Genomic DNA, 12,763 nt, shown 5'->3' with positions numbered 1-12,763 from the left:
TGAGGTACTTACAAAGTCCTGGAATAATGGGCTTATTTTAATTTCTCCTTTGTGTCCTAAATGTAGTGGGCATGTAAAAGGTCAATAGTTGATTATGTGTGAATCATTAATGCTCTGGAATACTTCTTGAGAAGTCATTACATGTTTACATTACTCACTGAGTCATTAAAGCCCCAGAGTTCAGATATGTCCAGCCAATCAAATGTATGCATTGTTTCCTAACACGAGTCTCCTCCCTCTTGTTACTGTATATATCGCTGCAAGTCTCAGCTTTAATCACAGCCTTTCCTCGGTCACTGGTGGTCCTGCGATTCGGAAATAGTATTCAGAGGAACAGTTTTTTAGGAGGTACAGTATGAAGTTTATTTTTCTCCAGATATAGAAATCGTCTGTAAGAAGTTTATTCTCATATTTATATGTGTGTATTAGTTATGGAAAGCAGTGCTGAAAGCCAGGTTAGCGATGTGTGTGTATTGCATGTTCTTTTACAGGGCATAGAAGAGCTGTTTTAAAGACCAATTGGCCATGCATTGGGTTAACGCACAACTCTTACATCAGTTAAAGATGAAAACGATGAAAAGTCCAGGTCTAGACAAGAAGTGTTGGGTGACCTGTGGCCATCGGGTGACCTTAGCAGAAACGTATTGCACTGGTCCCCAGCGCATTTGATTATAAGCCCATACCATACTGAAAGCAGCATTCAGGGAGTGGTGTACAATATTGTTACAGGTATATTCAGGATGTGCTGCTGTGGATAAATAATGCTCCTGAGTACTGTAGCAGACATTGAAGTATTGCAGTATTTCCTGAGTTTATTGACAGAGCTGCCTGTGCAGCCCAGGGTTTTCTTGTCGTTATGAAGCATGCTGCAAATTACCATCTCATACCTTAAAATGCAGTATAGGTACAAGAAATCACTTTTACCTAACTTTATTGTATGGCATGAGCGCACTTGGTGCACCCCATCACTTGGTGCAGTACAGTGCTGTGTGAAAACATATTCCGGGGCTGATAATAGCTCCTAGACCAACTCTAGGCCAGTCATGACTTTTTGAAGGCGCGGGAGAGTGCTGCAGAGGGAACATGTTAATTTGCCTGCAATGCTGGACACCCTTGTACCGTTTCTATGAATATCTAGTGCAGTGTTTTCCAAACTGTGGGACGCGACCGCGACCTACTGGTGGTCGCCAGACGATTCTTGGTGCGTCGCAGAAGTCCAAGCAATAAATAAAGAAACATTTACATTTTGTGTTTATCTTGTCACATTATCTGTGCTTCAAAGACAGTGGTGAAATGTCAGGCTTGGTCTCCTTTGCGTATTAATTTTCTTAACATGGGGATTGGTGGTTGGTGCTTACGAACTCCTCTCACTTTGCAATCAGACAAAAGCAAAGTAAACTGATTCATGTGACAATCTTGCTGGGGTAGAGGACGAGTGAAAGGTAACGCTGAAAATGTGGATAAAATGTGACATTTAGCAGTTATGATAGCAAAAATGGAGAACATTTTTTCGTAATTCTGAAGGGTAATGGAAACAGAGTACAATAGAATCAAGCGAAATCAAGATAATTACTTGCTGATTCACAAATGATAAATATTCTGACGCCCGATTTCCCCACATCATCCTTTGTGTGCAATATAGTTTTATCAGTAAAACTGCGTGTCTGGGCACATTTAGTGAACCTTTCAATGGAAAATGTGCAGCTAAGTAGGTTACAAAATCTTTCCTCCTAAAAGTTGGGTTGTGTTTCTAAAAAGCTTCCGAAGCACTGATTAGTGTAATATCTCATACCACCAAAAGAGACATCGATACAATACGTAAATTTAAAATAAAACATCGCAAGAAATGAAATAAATCGCCACCAAATAGTAGGCTTCAGCTTCCAAACAGGTCACTCTGTTATGTACTGTATTTTAATCTTATTTTTTTTTTTAGCACTTACATTGATAAACCGATCCTTTTTTTCTCACAGATAAGAAAACACTTTAATATACACAGGTTAGAGTTGAATGGTTCGTAAGAAGCATAAACATGTTAGCAAAAAACAATCATTAAATGTAATTAATGCCTTAGAAGGACTACCCTGGAGCTGATGGGACAAAACTGTTGAAAGTATAAAAGCTTTGGGCAAGATTCACAAAGGTAAATTTAGACGAAATTCCAACTTTATGATATTCAGTATTCACAAAGGGCATTTACGATTAGTAAACGCCCTTTGTGAATATCGAAAGTAGTAAAGTTAGACTTTCCTCTAACTTTACCTTTGTGAATTTTGATAGTTCAGAGTAACCGTGTCACTCTGTGATGGAACTTCCATTGGAAAGAGCTAAAATATTTCATTTGGTCTCAGATGCAGAAAAACCTCCAGAAAACTATGGTGTATACATGCATGGGATATTTGTACAGGTATTTATAATTGCATCTTCTGCTCCACAAAGAAGGGAACAGACAAGTGTTTACTGCCTGGCGTGATGGAACAAGTGAGGGTAGTGAGAATAAGAGGAAGACAGCTGGAGAGTAGAGATGGGTCCCTCAGACAGGACCTCCCATCGAGTGGTGGAGGAGGGGTCCACAAAGATGAGGTGCTGCTTGAAGCGAGGGGTCTTCCGCTTCCTTATAGAAGGTAAGGTTGGGTGGACCATCGTCTACAATACCTTTATGTGTGATAGAGGCATGGTCTTGTTGAGCCCTCTCTGCCCTCAACCAGCGCAGTCACTTGTGGCGTCCCCCAGGGCACAGCCCTCTCTCTCGATCTGTTTATTCTGTCGGTCTGGCTTCTTTCTGGCCTTAGCCTCACACATATATTTCAATTGCACATCTATGAAGACAACACTAAAATATTGTTCCCACTGATGGGTCTTCCTAGTGATGACTTCTCTCTTCAGCTCTGTCTTCCGGAAGTGAGGGAAGGGATGGGGCAACATGGGCCGAAGTTTAACACAGACAAACAGAGATTCCCACTACCGGTGGCGTTCCCTCCCTCTGTCACTCTTCTCTGTGGCTTCTGATTTTGGCCTCTGTCTCAAACCATTCTGTGAAATGTTTAGAAATGAACTGAAATGCATCTGGCATAATGATTAGCTTTTTGTATTTGAAACCCTTCCATGGGCTGTCTCTACAAACTTGCATATCCTTCAAGGCGCTTTCTATTGTCCACCTTTCAGTCTATACCAGATTACCCACCTTACTCCATCTTTGTTTGAAGGAGTTTGCTCCTCCTAGAGCTCTCCACTCGTCCATTCAAACCCTCTTTTTCATTCATAAATTTCTTAAGGCTTGCAAGGGAGATTGAGCCTTTTCTGCCCTGCCCTACAATGGCGAACTCTCTGCCATTCACACACAGGTCTGTGCCTTCTTATTTGCGTCTCAGAAATACACTGAGAAATATGGCATTCAAATATTTTGCCTGAGATTAAGATATTTTCTATCCTTTTTTTTTAATGGTAAGGCACCAAGAGACACTACAGATATTGCGCTCACAAGAAATCCTCAGTTACATAACATACACGTTACTTGCAATAGATGAAAATTGAATCTAAATAGTCTTTACTCAGACAGAGTTGTGACACTTTTCAAATTTGTTGATTTCATAACATTCTCAAACTCCAGAATGGAATTAAAAAACATATCTGATCACAATTTTCATACCCTACGTCATGCATGGTTTCATTACATCTACGCATCACGTGGTTTGGTTTGAAATAAAAAGAATAGCGCCATTAAGGGTGCCTAGTTTTTGATCTGATCGCTTTATTTACCTGTTTGTGTTTCATTATCACCGGACAGGGATACACACAGGCAAAATGGTGGCTGCAGAGATGCCTCCTTGTAGAGAGCTATGGAGACTGCATGGACCTAGTTAAATGTAATATTGCAAATGGTTCGGCAAGTGTGCAATGTATACGTTACATCACTTTCTGACATGCTTGCGTGCATGGGGTGTACCAGTGTACCAAGAAAGGGGAGGCCTGATGGCCATGTTGGCCATGAGCAGCAAAAATGTTAAGCTAGGTCCAGTTCACCAGTTACCTGCCAACGAAAATGGTGGACGAATGTGCTTTTGAGCTGCCACGTTCGCAGCACAGTCACACTGCACTCCTCCTGTTTTCTTTCGTGTAGTTTCCAGGTATGTTTAATAAGAGAACAGCAATATTCAGATTTTTCAGCTATGTGTGTTCCATTTTCCCAGTTTCATATATCTCAGTACCAAAAGTGGAAAGCTACTTGTTTTTAATATATATCTTGCATTATCAAAAACATTAAAATTTTAAATGTGTAAAAATGTGTGCTTTACTAAAATCATCATTGCATTTTTTATTAGCAGTACTTCTGGTGAGACATGGGCATCCTTCCAGGCGTCTGCCTCCTGGCACTGCTTTCAGTAAATGTGAGTCAAGCCACAGAGATTTCTCCGAATGTTCTGCACAACATTGTGAACAAGTAAGTACCAGCCTTGCTGCCCAGAAACTGACATGGCTTGACGAAGTTTCAGCTGATATGTTTGTCGCTTATGTGGTAAGAGCAGCAATGAGATGTGTGGGTCAAAGGAGATAGACTCTTAGGGGGCAAAACAAAAGGTAACATGGCCACTTGCAGCTTTTGATAACCAGGGTATGTGATGAAATAGTTAAAATGGTGCGTTCACTGATTACAACTGCATATAATGCACAGAAGAGTGCTATACTGACTCAAGGGATGTGACACAAATCCCACTCTCTGTATACTGTACCTAGAAGGTTTTGCAGACAGGTGTGCTATCAATCCAGCCCTTAAAAAGACTCCCAGTGCTATACACTATTATTATATATGCAGAAGCAACACATCATATTCAGAACTATATTCACTAACAATTATTTTTCTTGCGTGGATAGAATTCCGTGCAATCGTTTTATAAACACTATCCTTTCTACTTCTCAGCGCAGGACACGTGTGAATCATATTTAATGAAGCACTGTTTAGCGGGCAAGCCTTCACATACACACTACATGTAATAAAGATGCGCATCTTTTATTGAGCGCAATTTAGTTTCAGTTTTACCCTGTTGATGCCTAGGCCACTGGAGGCACCTCTCCGCGTTAAGAAAAATCCCTATAGTATAACATATTACATTTCATGTCTATGATCAACATGTCTCAGTGAGGGGCACTTCATGGTTTATGACATCAGACCTTATCAAGAGATGCACCATACTTCTTCCGAATCCTGCACCAATACTGAAGTATCTTCTGCTTTCATAACATCTTATGTGGTTTAAAGGCTGAATGTGTATCAATAGTGAAACAAAACATGCTCATAATAAACATGAAACGATTCTTCACGCCATTTTGGAAAGATAAATATCAACAGAAGTGTGTTCTTCTAAGAGCAAGGAGCTGTGTTGAGTCTGCGTGTGAACTGTAGCTACATCTGAGCTGCAAACAGTTGTTATGATAACTGCTGCAAACCACCACAAAGCAAGGCAAATAAGCAACTTCGCATTTCTGCGGGAAAACTCACATCCGCAGAATCATGTTTTTCCTGTAGCCCCATTAAATTATGGGTGTAGTGTTACTTGCCCATTTCTAGTGCTGCGAAGTGCTGCATCTGGGAGCAGATGCTTGCCTGAGGCACAATCTGTATAATTAAGACAGGAGATAATGGGGAAGAGACAACAAGTTCACAAAGAGCAAAACGTTAAGCACCCAACTGGATTATACTGGAGATGGAAGGAGGGGTGTTCAAGGCACAAGGAACAGAGGGATAGCAGAGAGTTATAAATATAGACTCACAAATCACGTGTAACTTTCATGTTTCGAAGCACATTCTAACTCAATAGAGTATGGTTTTACTCATTGTTTCTCAATTCCATTTCTTGAGGCACATCCTCACTCATCTGGTGTGAGTCTGGAACCTTGGGGGCAGATTAATGTTAACTGGCGCATCCCCAGGGATGCGCCAGTTAACATGCGCCACAGTGCGCCACTGCTCCTCCACCCATGGTGCGCCGCATTTATGATGCGGCGCACCATGGGGCAAAAACGGCACAGATGCGTGACGCATCTGTGCCATAAAGGTGGCGCAATGCTGGAGTTGCGTCGCAAGCGCGACGCAGCTCCAGCAAGGCTCGGGGGTGCCCATCTTAACAATGCTGCGTCAAGCCTTACGCCTGCTTCAAGCAGGCGCAGGCTTTTGACGCAGCATTGGCCTGAAAGTGACTGAGTGAAATCTCATAGATTTCACTCAGTCACTTTTGCGAGGTGCACCTGCCCCGGAACGCCCCCCCCTGCGCCGGAACGCCCACAAGCGGCGCAGGGCTTTACAACGTGACGCATCTGCCTAGATGCGTCACGTTGTAAATCGTTCGTAGGGATGCGCCACGTTTACGCCGCCTTGCGTGACGCAACAGCGGCGTAAACGTGGCGCAAGGTCCTCATAAATCTGCCCCTTGGTCTCTTTCATTGGGAGTGTTGTATAAAAAAATACAGACGCAACATCTGAAAAAAGCAAATGCTCTTAGAGAATTCGAGATTAATTAAATTGGTGCAATGTAAACATGGGCTCCTTCGTTGACATGGATTACTTTAAGGGGTTTTACAGTCATTGTTGAGAAATCGATCCATGTTTTTTGTCTGTACAGTATAGGACACAAATATGAACCTGATTACAAATTGTTTCAAAGTCCACCATACTTAAAGCCCTTCACAGGACGTTACCAGTAGTATGACTGGAAATATGAGCTTGATATATCTTCCTGTTCACACGCCTGGGAAGTGGGAATGTGTGTGAATTCCTGAAAGTCATACATGTGCACCCGTGTGTACGTGTAAATCAATGGGTGAAGATTTAGGACATTTTTTGTGAGATAATTGCACCAGTGATCATCACTTGAGTTGTAAGTTCCACCAAAGATTTGCAGTCGGTGGGATTCAGTATGGCTGAAGGGAGAGGTGGTGCTGTTATTCATGATCTTTCCACCACACTCCCCACTAGTGACTGTCACTGGATAAAGTGATAAGATATTCAACAAGCTTCAGTAACATGCAGCACAGACCCAGGACACAGGATAGGCAGCAACAGTGCAACTTAAACATATGTGATAAATAATAGCTGGTACTGCTACCGATGTGCAACCTCTTTTGTGCAGCACTCAACCTCACAAACATCTTGTCAACATACAAACGACAAAAAAGTCATTATCAATGATAGTTTAAGGAAGCACACAGAAACGAGAGTGATAATTGATATTTCTTCCCAGACCCTCCCCACCTTCCATGACAAAACGTTTGGGATTGTTGGATGTGAACGCCCTGAAACCTTGCGGCTCATCTTCTTGGCCCCTCTCAGGGTCTTAGTCCTGGCCACGATGCAGTGGAGCACACTCTTTAAGGGTGGCTTTCTGTGGAACACCTCTTTGGCTCTGACAAACACTGGACACACCCAGTACCCAAACCCATTCCAATCTTCCCATGGGTAAATCAGCACATGCTGTACACACACATACCCACCATTCCCCATTAGAGGCAATCACTAACGCAAACCTTCATCACCCTTCACTACTCCGGTACGCTCTTTCACACACTCATCTACCCCACGCCATATCCCACAATATTCCCCTTCGTTACTCTGCCCTAACCTAACTAACACACCTCCCCATGTCTCCTGCTATGTCTGATACCAACATAATGTGGCAAAAATGAGACCTGGAGATACAAAATAATGCCATTTGGAAAAGCTATTCAGCAAATAGCCTTCGGAGAAGTTCAACGTATTCTGATTTATTAAGAAGAATCATTAATATCATACGATTTTTTTTAAAGTATGCATATGCAGTTAATTACAATTTTAACACTTCACCTCATGCATTGACCATTAGCACTGCTAACACATCATGAACACTGCAATATCACCCCAAATTATTTTGGAAATTAATCATCCCTGAAGTTGAGTGACATTGTGAGAAGTATTGGGCCTGATTCACAGAACTAACTTAAGACAAAATCCTAAACTTACTACTTTTGGTATTCACAGAAGTTAGGATTTTGCCTTAAGTCTGTCTTAAGTCTTTCTTAAGTCTGTCTTAAGTTTGTCTTAAGTCTGTCTTAAGTTTGTCTTAAGACAAACTTAAGACAAAATCCTAACTTCTGTGAATACCAAAAGTAGTAAGTTTAGGATTTTGTCTTAAGTTAGTTCTGTGAATCGGCCCCCAAGTGTTTAATGTCTTCATTAATAAAACACTGATAGTGCCACATTGTAAAGCAACACATTCAGTTATTCAAGTATGGTACCTGTCATCCATATTTTTAGCATTTATCGCCATCAGTTGACATATTTAATAATCATTCAATTTGCAATATTTTAGCAAACCACTAGAGTTATTCTGCTCCAAAATAACCAATATCCACAACTTCATTTCCATCATCATCATCTTTGGAAAGCGTTCCAAGGCGACCCCTTCCATTTTGCGAATGGGTTTCCATACAAACTCGGAAATCAGTGAGTTTTCAATGTTTTGTGGCCCAACTATGGTGACAAAACTTTGATAGGTCACATATCCATTTGGTATTTAGAAGGGACACCTACAACACAAATTAGTATGAGGTAGCAGTCCCATTTTAGAAGTTCGTAAATGTTTACTGACTCCTGAAATGGGATTGTTAAATTAGGAAAAGCATGTTTGTGTTGACAAACTAGTGGGCATATTATCAAGAACGGCGTTATTTATAACCGGTTTAGCTGCAGAAAACTGCCGCTAAAGCGGCGATAATGAGTTGATAATATGCCCAATAGAAGTCCATGTTCTGGTGTGAACATGGGCTTCTATTGGAATTCTCCAGGGCATATTATCAAGCTCATTATCGATGCTTTAGCAGCCGTTTTCTGCCGCTAAACTGGCGATAATTGTAACGCCGTTCTTGATAATATGCCCCTAGGATTCAGAGTATTTGTGACTGAAAAAATGTTGTGTGCAGTGGGTCTAAGAGCGCATGACCTAAGTACTTAGATATATTTATATATTTTGAAGCTAATGGCTGTGTTTTTTCTGTGTCTTCAGGTTTCATAATGCTGCTGGCCCATCATCCTCTACAGCTGACAAGCTCAAACAGTTTGCCTTCCTCATGGTTCTCAACAGTGCACAGTGCACTGATGGAATCAACGACTTTAGCCCTTCATTGAAGAATCTAAAACCAGAAGAAAACCGCAATTATATAGCCACTCAGCCTAAAGCAATGCCAAATAAGGGCAAACAGATTTGCTGTTCTGAGATCAACATATTGTTTTCCTATGAACCAAATGTACAACCCGCAGCTCAAATATTTGCAGACCTACAGTCGGTCAGAAATACCCTCCAAGCTGGGGGTTGTGTTATTTTCTACACTACAAACACGCCCTGTAGTAGACGCTGTTTCGGCCAAGCAGCGTATGACATTATTGCCCCACTAACTGCTGCCCCCTTTAGTGCTTGGGAAAGTAACAATAACATTCATATGTATTTTGTTTATTCTGAACAGTACTTGCCCACGAAAGACTTACCCACTGAGGCTGCATATGATCAATTAAAGCAGCTTACAACCAGTGGTTTCCAGAGGCTCAGCAGCAACAATTTCTACTTGATCTACCAGTGTGGCAACAACGAGTGCAGGGTCTGTCATCAGAACAATGGGTTCTGTATGGAGTGGCAACCTTGGCCTCTGACTGGGTGAAAAGGAAAAAGTAGTGACTAACTGGAGGTGCCTTCGCAAATAAAAGGGCATATGGCCGTCAGAAAAGGGCAAATTATATATCTTAATATCAGGCCTGTGCTCACTTTGTTAATCAATACAAAAACTTAAAAGTTTCAATATATAATATTCATAGGCATTAGTAGGTGATTCCAGGTGACCCAGACAACTTCTTCCCAGTCCTGTTCTTTTAAGTGCTCAAGAAATACTAGGAATTATAAGTGTGGTTATGTTCATTAAAACCAATGGGACTCGCACATCCGAAATCAATGATTTATAAATGCAAAATCCAGGATTGGAAATGTTTTGTTTAAGTTTTCATGAAATGAACAAATGATAATTGTATATGAATAGATACATCACTACTGAACAATAATGCCTTATATAAGGTGTTTTATATAAATATATATATTATATTTATATATATATTTATATATATTTTTTGTTTATATATAACTATATATATATATATATATATATATAACCACCCTATTACCTACATTGAATTATATATATATATATATATATATATATATATATATATATATATATATCCACCCTATTACCTTCATTGAATTACTCTAATCTTCTTGTTAGCTTTGTTTTCTTCCATTATATCAAATAAAAGCCATTTCTCTTGCCATGTTTTCATAGTCTCTATTCTAATTTATTGAATGTTGACTTCTGTAAAGGTATGCACAAATGATGGTATAGGCTCTAAGCTCCAGCAAAAGGGACACAGCAAATGTACAACGGAATGCCACCTACAAATTAGTCCCAAAGGATACAGTCTTGTACAAATATATATCTAGGAACTAAAACACTGGAGCATGCAATATTTCCTACAACTAATACAAATACAATAATGCGAACATATCAAAATGGTGTAAGAAATTGTGAATTGTGTTTACAAAGCAACATTATTATAATTAATGGACCAATGTCCTGACAGTAGAGGAAAAGAAATGGGGAACATCAATGGGAAATGTCTTCTCAACAGTGTATGAGAATGTAACAATGGGCTGGTGAGAGACTGCAGTAGCCTGGGAAGAAACCAAAATATATGAAAAGCAGAAAAAAATTCTGTAATGTTTTTTCTAAGACATTTACTCATAATCTAAGACTGCCCAGTGAAAGAATGCAATAGATATTTCTTAGATTGAATGAACATGATTAATTTAATATTCACTTGCAGAACAAAAGAATCAAGGGTGATTACCTAGATAGAAAAATATACATCCTAGACAGCCAGATACAAGCAACACTACTTAAAAATTCAACTGCCAGAAATAGCATAGTACATACAGAAAGCTTCCATCAACAGAATCAAAAATGGATCATCCCTCATGGAGAATTCCTATTAACAATATAGAGTTGCTCAGATCAACAGGAATTTAAGAAACACAGAAAGGAAGCTCAGGCATGATTTGAAGAACAAAAATATTTTTTTTAAAGATTAGCAGGGGATTGAAAAAGGCAAAATGCACAAATAGAGAGGAACTTCTAGTGACAAAAAAAAATCAAAATAGAAGACGAGCAAAATATCAGAAAAATTATAACATATTCCAAAGAAATGGCTCTAATAAATATAGTAATGCAAAAACATGGGGTGCCCTCAAGAGTTATTAAACATTGGTAGACAATCAGGCAATTCACCAATGATAACATTTAGTTGATCAAAGACCATTATAGACAAATTAGCAGAAGCAATCTCCAAAACCAAACAATTAATAGGACATGATGGAATGACAATAGGGATTTTGAAACTGTAATTGATGTAAACCATATATAATTGGGGAAAACATGCAACAGTATGGAACACCTGATCGAAAGAAAAAGAAATCAGATGTAAAATTACACGCAGAAGTAAATTATTTTGCCTGATTTACAGAGGTTAATATATTAGTGTATATTAACTCTTGCACCAAGATTTAACAGTCCATTTTTTGCTAGTCGCCATTTTCTTTTTTAAAGTTTGATTTATTAAAGGATAACAAAAGAAACAAAATCAATAAAAGTAACAAAATCCATCCTATTGAACAATAAAATGATTAAGTAAAATTAGGAATTAACTGTATATATATAAAGAAAAGAATGGGAAACAAAGGGGGGAAGAGGTATAAGCAATCAATATAAAATAGTCAGAACAATATATAATTATACAGGTAATATAACAGCGTAAGCATATCAGTGAATAAAACAGTGAGAGGATTACTGAAGTAAAACTTTCAATATTTGAGATGTATAAGCCAAACAACTAAGCATAAAAAGGCAAACGGGTTAAGTTAAGATGTTTTTCGAACTTTAGCAGGTATGTTGTTAAGGGCCGCAAAAGAGGAAGCAGAATGAGATAAATAAGTTGTTAAGGGGAGCCATACAAGATCTCTTTTAATTGCTAGTGAAATGGGGGAAACATAATTAGTGTCTAATCTGTGATGAAAACAAACAGCCTTCCACGATGCTCTAAATGTGACCTTATCAGTCTGCTTCCCATTAGAAGTTATTAGATGAAAAGCATTAGCTATTAATAAAGCCAAAAGTGTCAAACTTGGTGGTGTATGAAGCCATTGGGAGATAGAGTACCTAAAAATATATTAGTAAAGGAAAATGGGAATTGGACCATAACATTTATTTTAATTTGGGACCAGACTAATTGCCAAAACTGATGGATTGGAGGACATTCAAATATCAGATGTTTTAAATCTGCAGTGGGACAGGGACAGGACCAGCATGTTGAGGATGAGTCTGATGAAAACGAAGCAAAGGTGACCAGCCTGACTCGTGCAGCATCGGTCGCTCCCCCAGGCTCCCTGAACACTGGGTATCGTAGCGCTAGCATTTAAATTACACCATCAGCATTTGTGCTCTGCATTTCTGTGACGCTAATCTCCATTACTCTTGCCCACATCACGCGAGTGACTTTTAATCATTTTATTCCTGTTGCGCGACTTAAAAGTAAATTGCCTGCTGCGCTTGTGATAATTGTTGGCTCTGCCCGCGTGTATGTTTAGCTGTGCCTCTGCCCACATTTAAGTTTTAATTCCCTGATTGCCGATCTCGTCGT

At 39.5% G+C, this 12,763-nt stretch overlaps 1 long non-coding RNA gene across 2 annotated transcripts; it reads left to right on the top strand.

Moving 5' to 3' along the window:
- The first annotated feature begins 277 nt into the window (after window positions 1–277).
- Window positions 278–9,956, top strand: LOC144753849 (uncharacterized). 2 transcript variants are annotated; one of them, XR_013594563.1, is made up of 3 exons: window positions 278–348; window positions 4,323–4,441; window positions 9,033–9,956. It is a non-coding gene; the product is annotated as an uncharacterized LOC144753849 (long non-coding RNA). The 2 variants fall into 2 exon arrangements; XR_013594564.1 differs by having other exon boundaries at window positions 288–348; window positions 4,326–4,441.
- Window positions 9,957–12,763: the final 2,807 nt, after the last annotated feature.

This window comes from Lissotriton helveticus, chromosome 5_1 (assembly GCF_964261635.1).
Source record: "Lissotriton helveticus chromosome 5_1, aLisHel1.1, whole genome shotgun sequence".
In the NCBI taxonomy this organism is placed as follows: Eukaryota; Metazoa; Chordata; class Amphibia; order Caudata; family Salamandridae; genus Lissotriton; species Lissotriton helveticus.
Note: the sequence above shows the minus strand (reverse complement) of the source record. Positions and strands in the feature narration are given on the sequence as shown.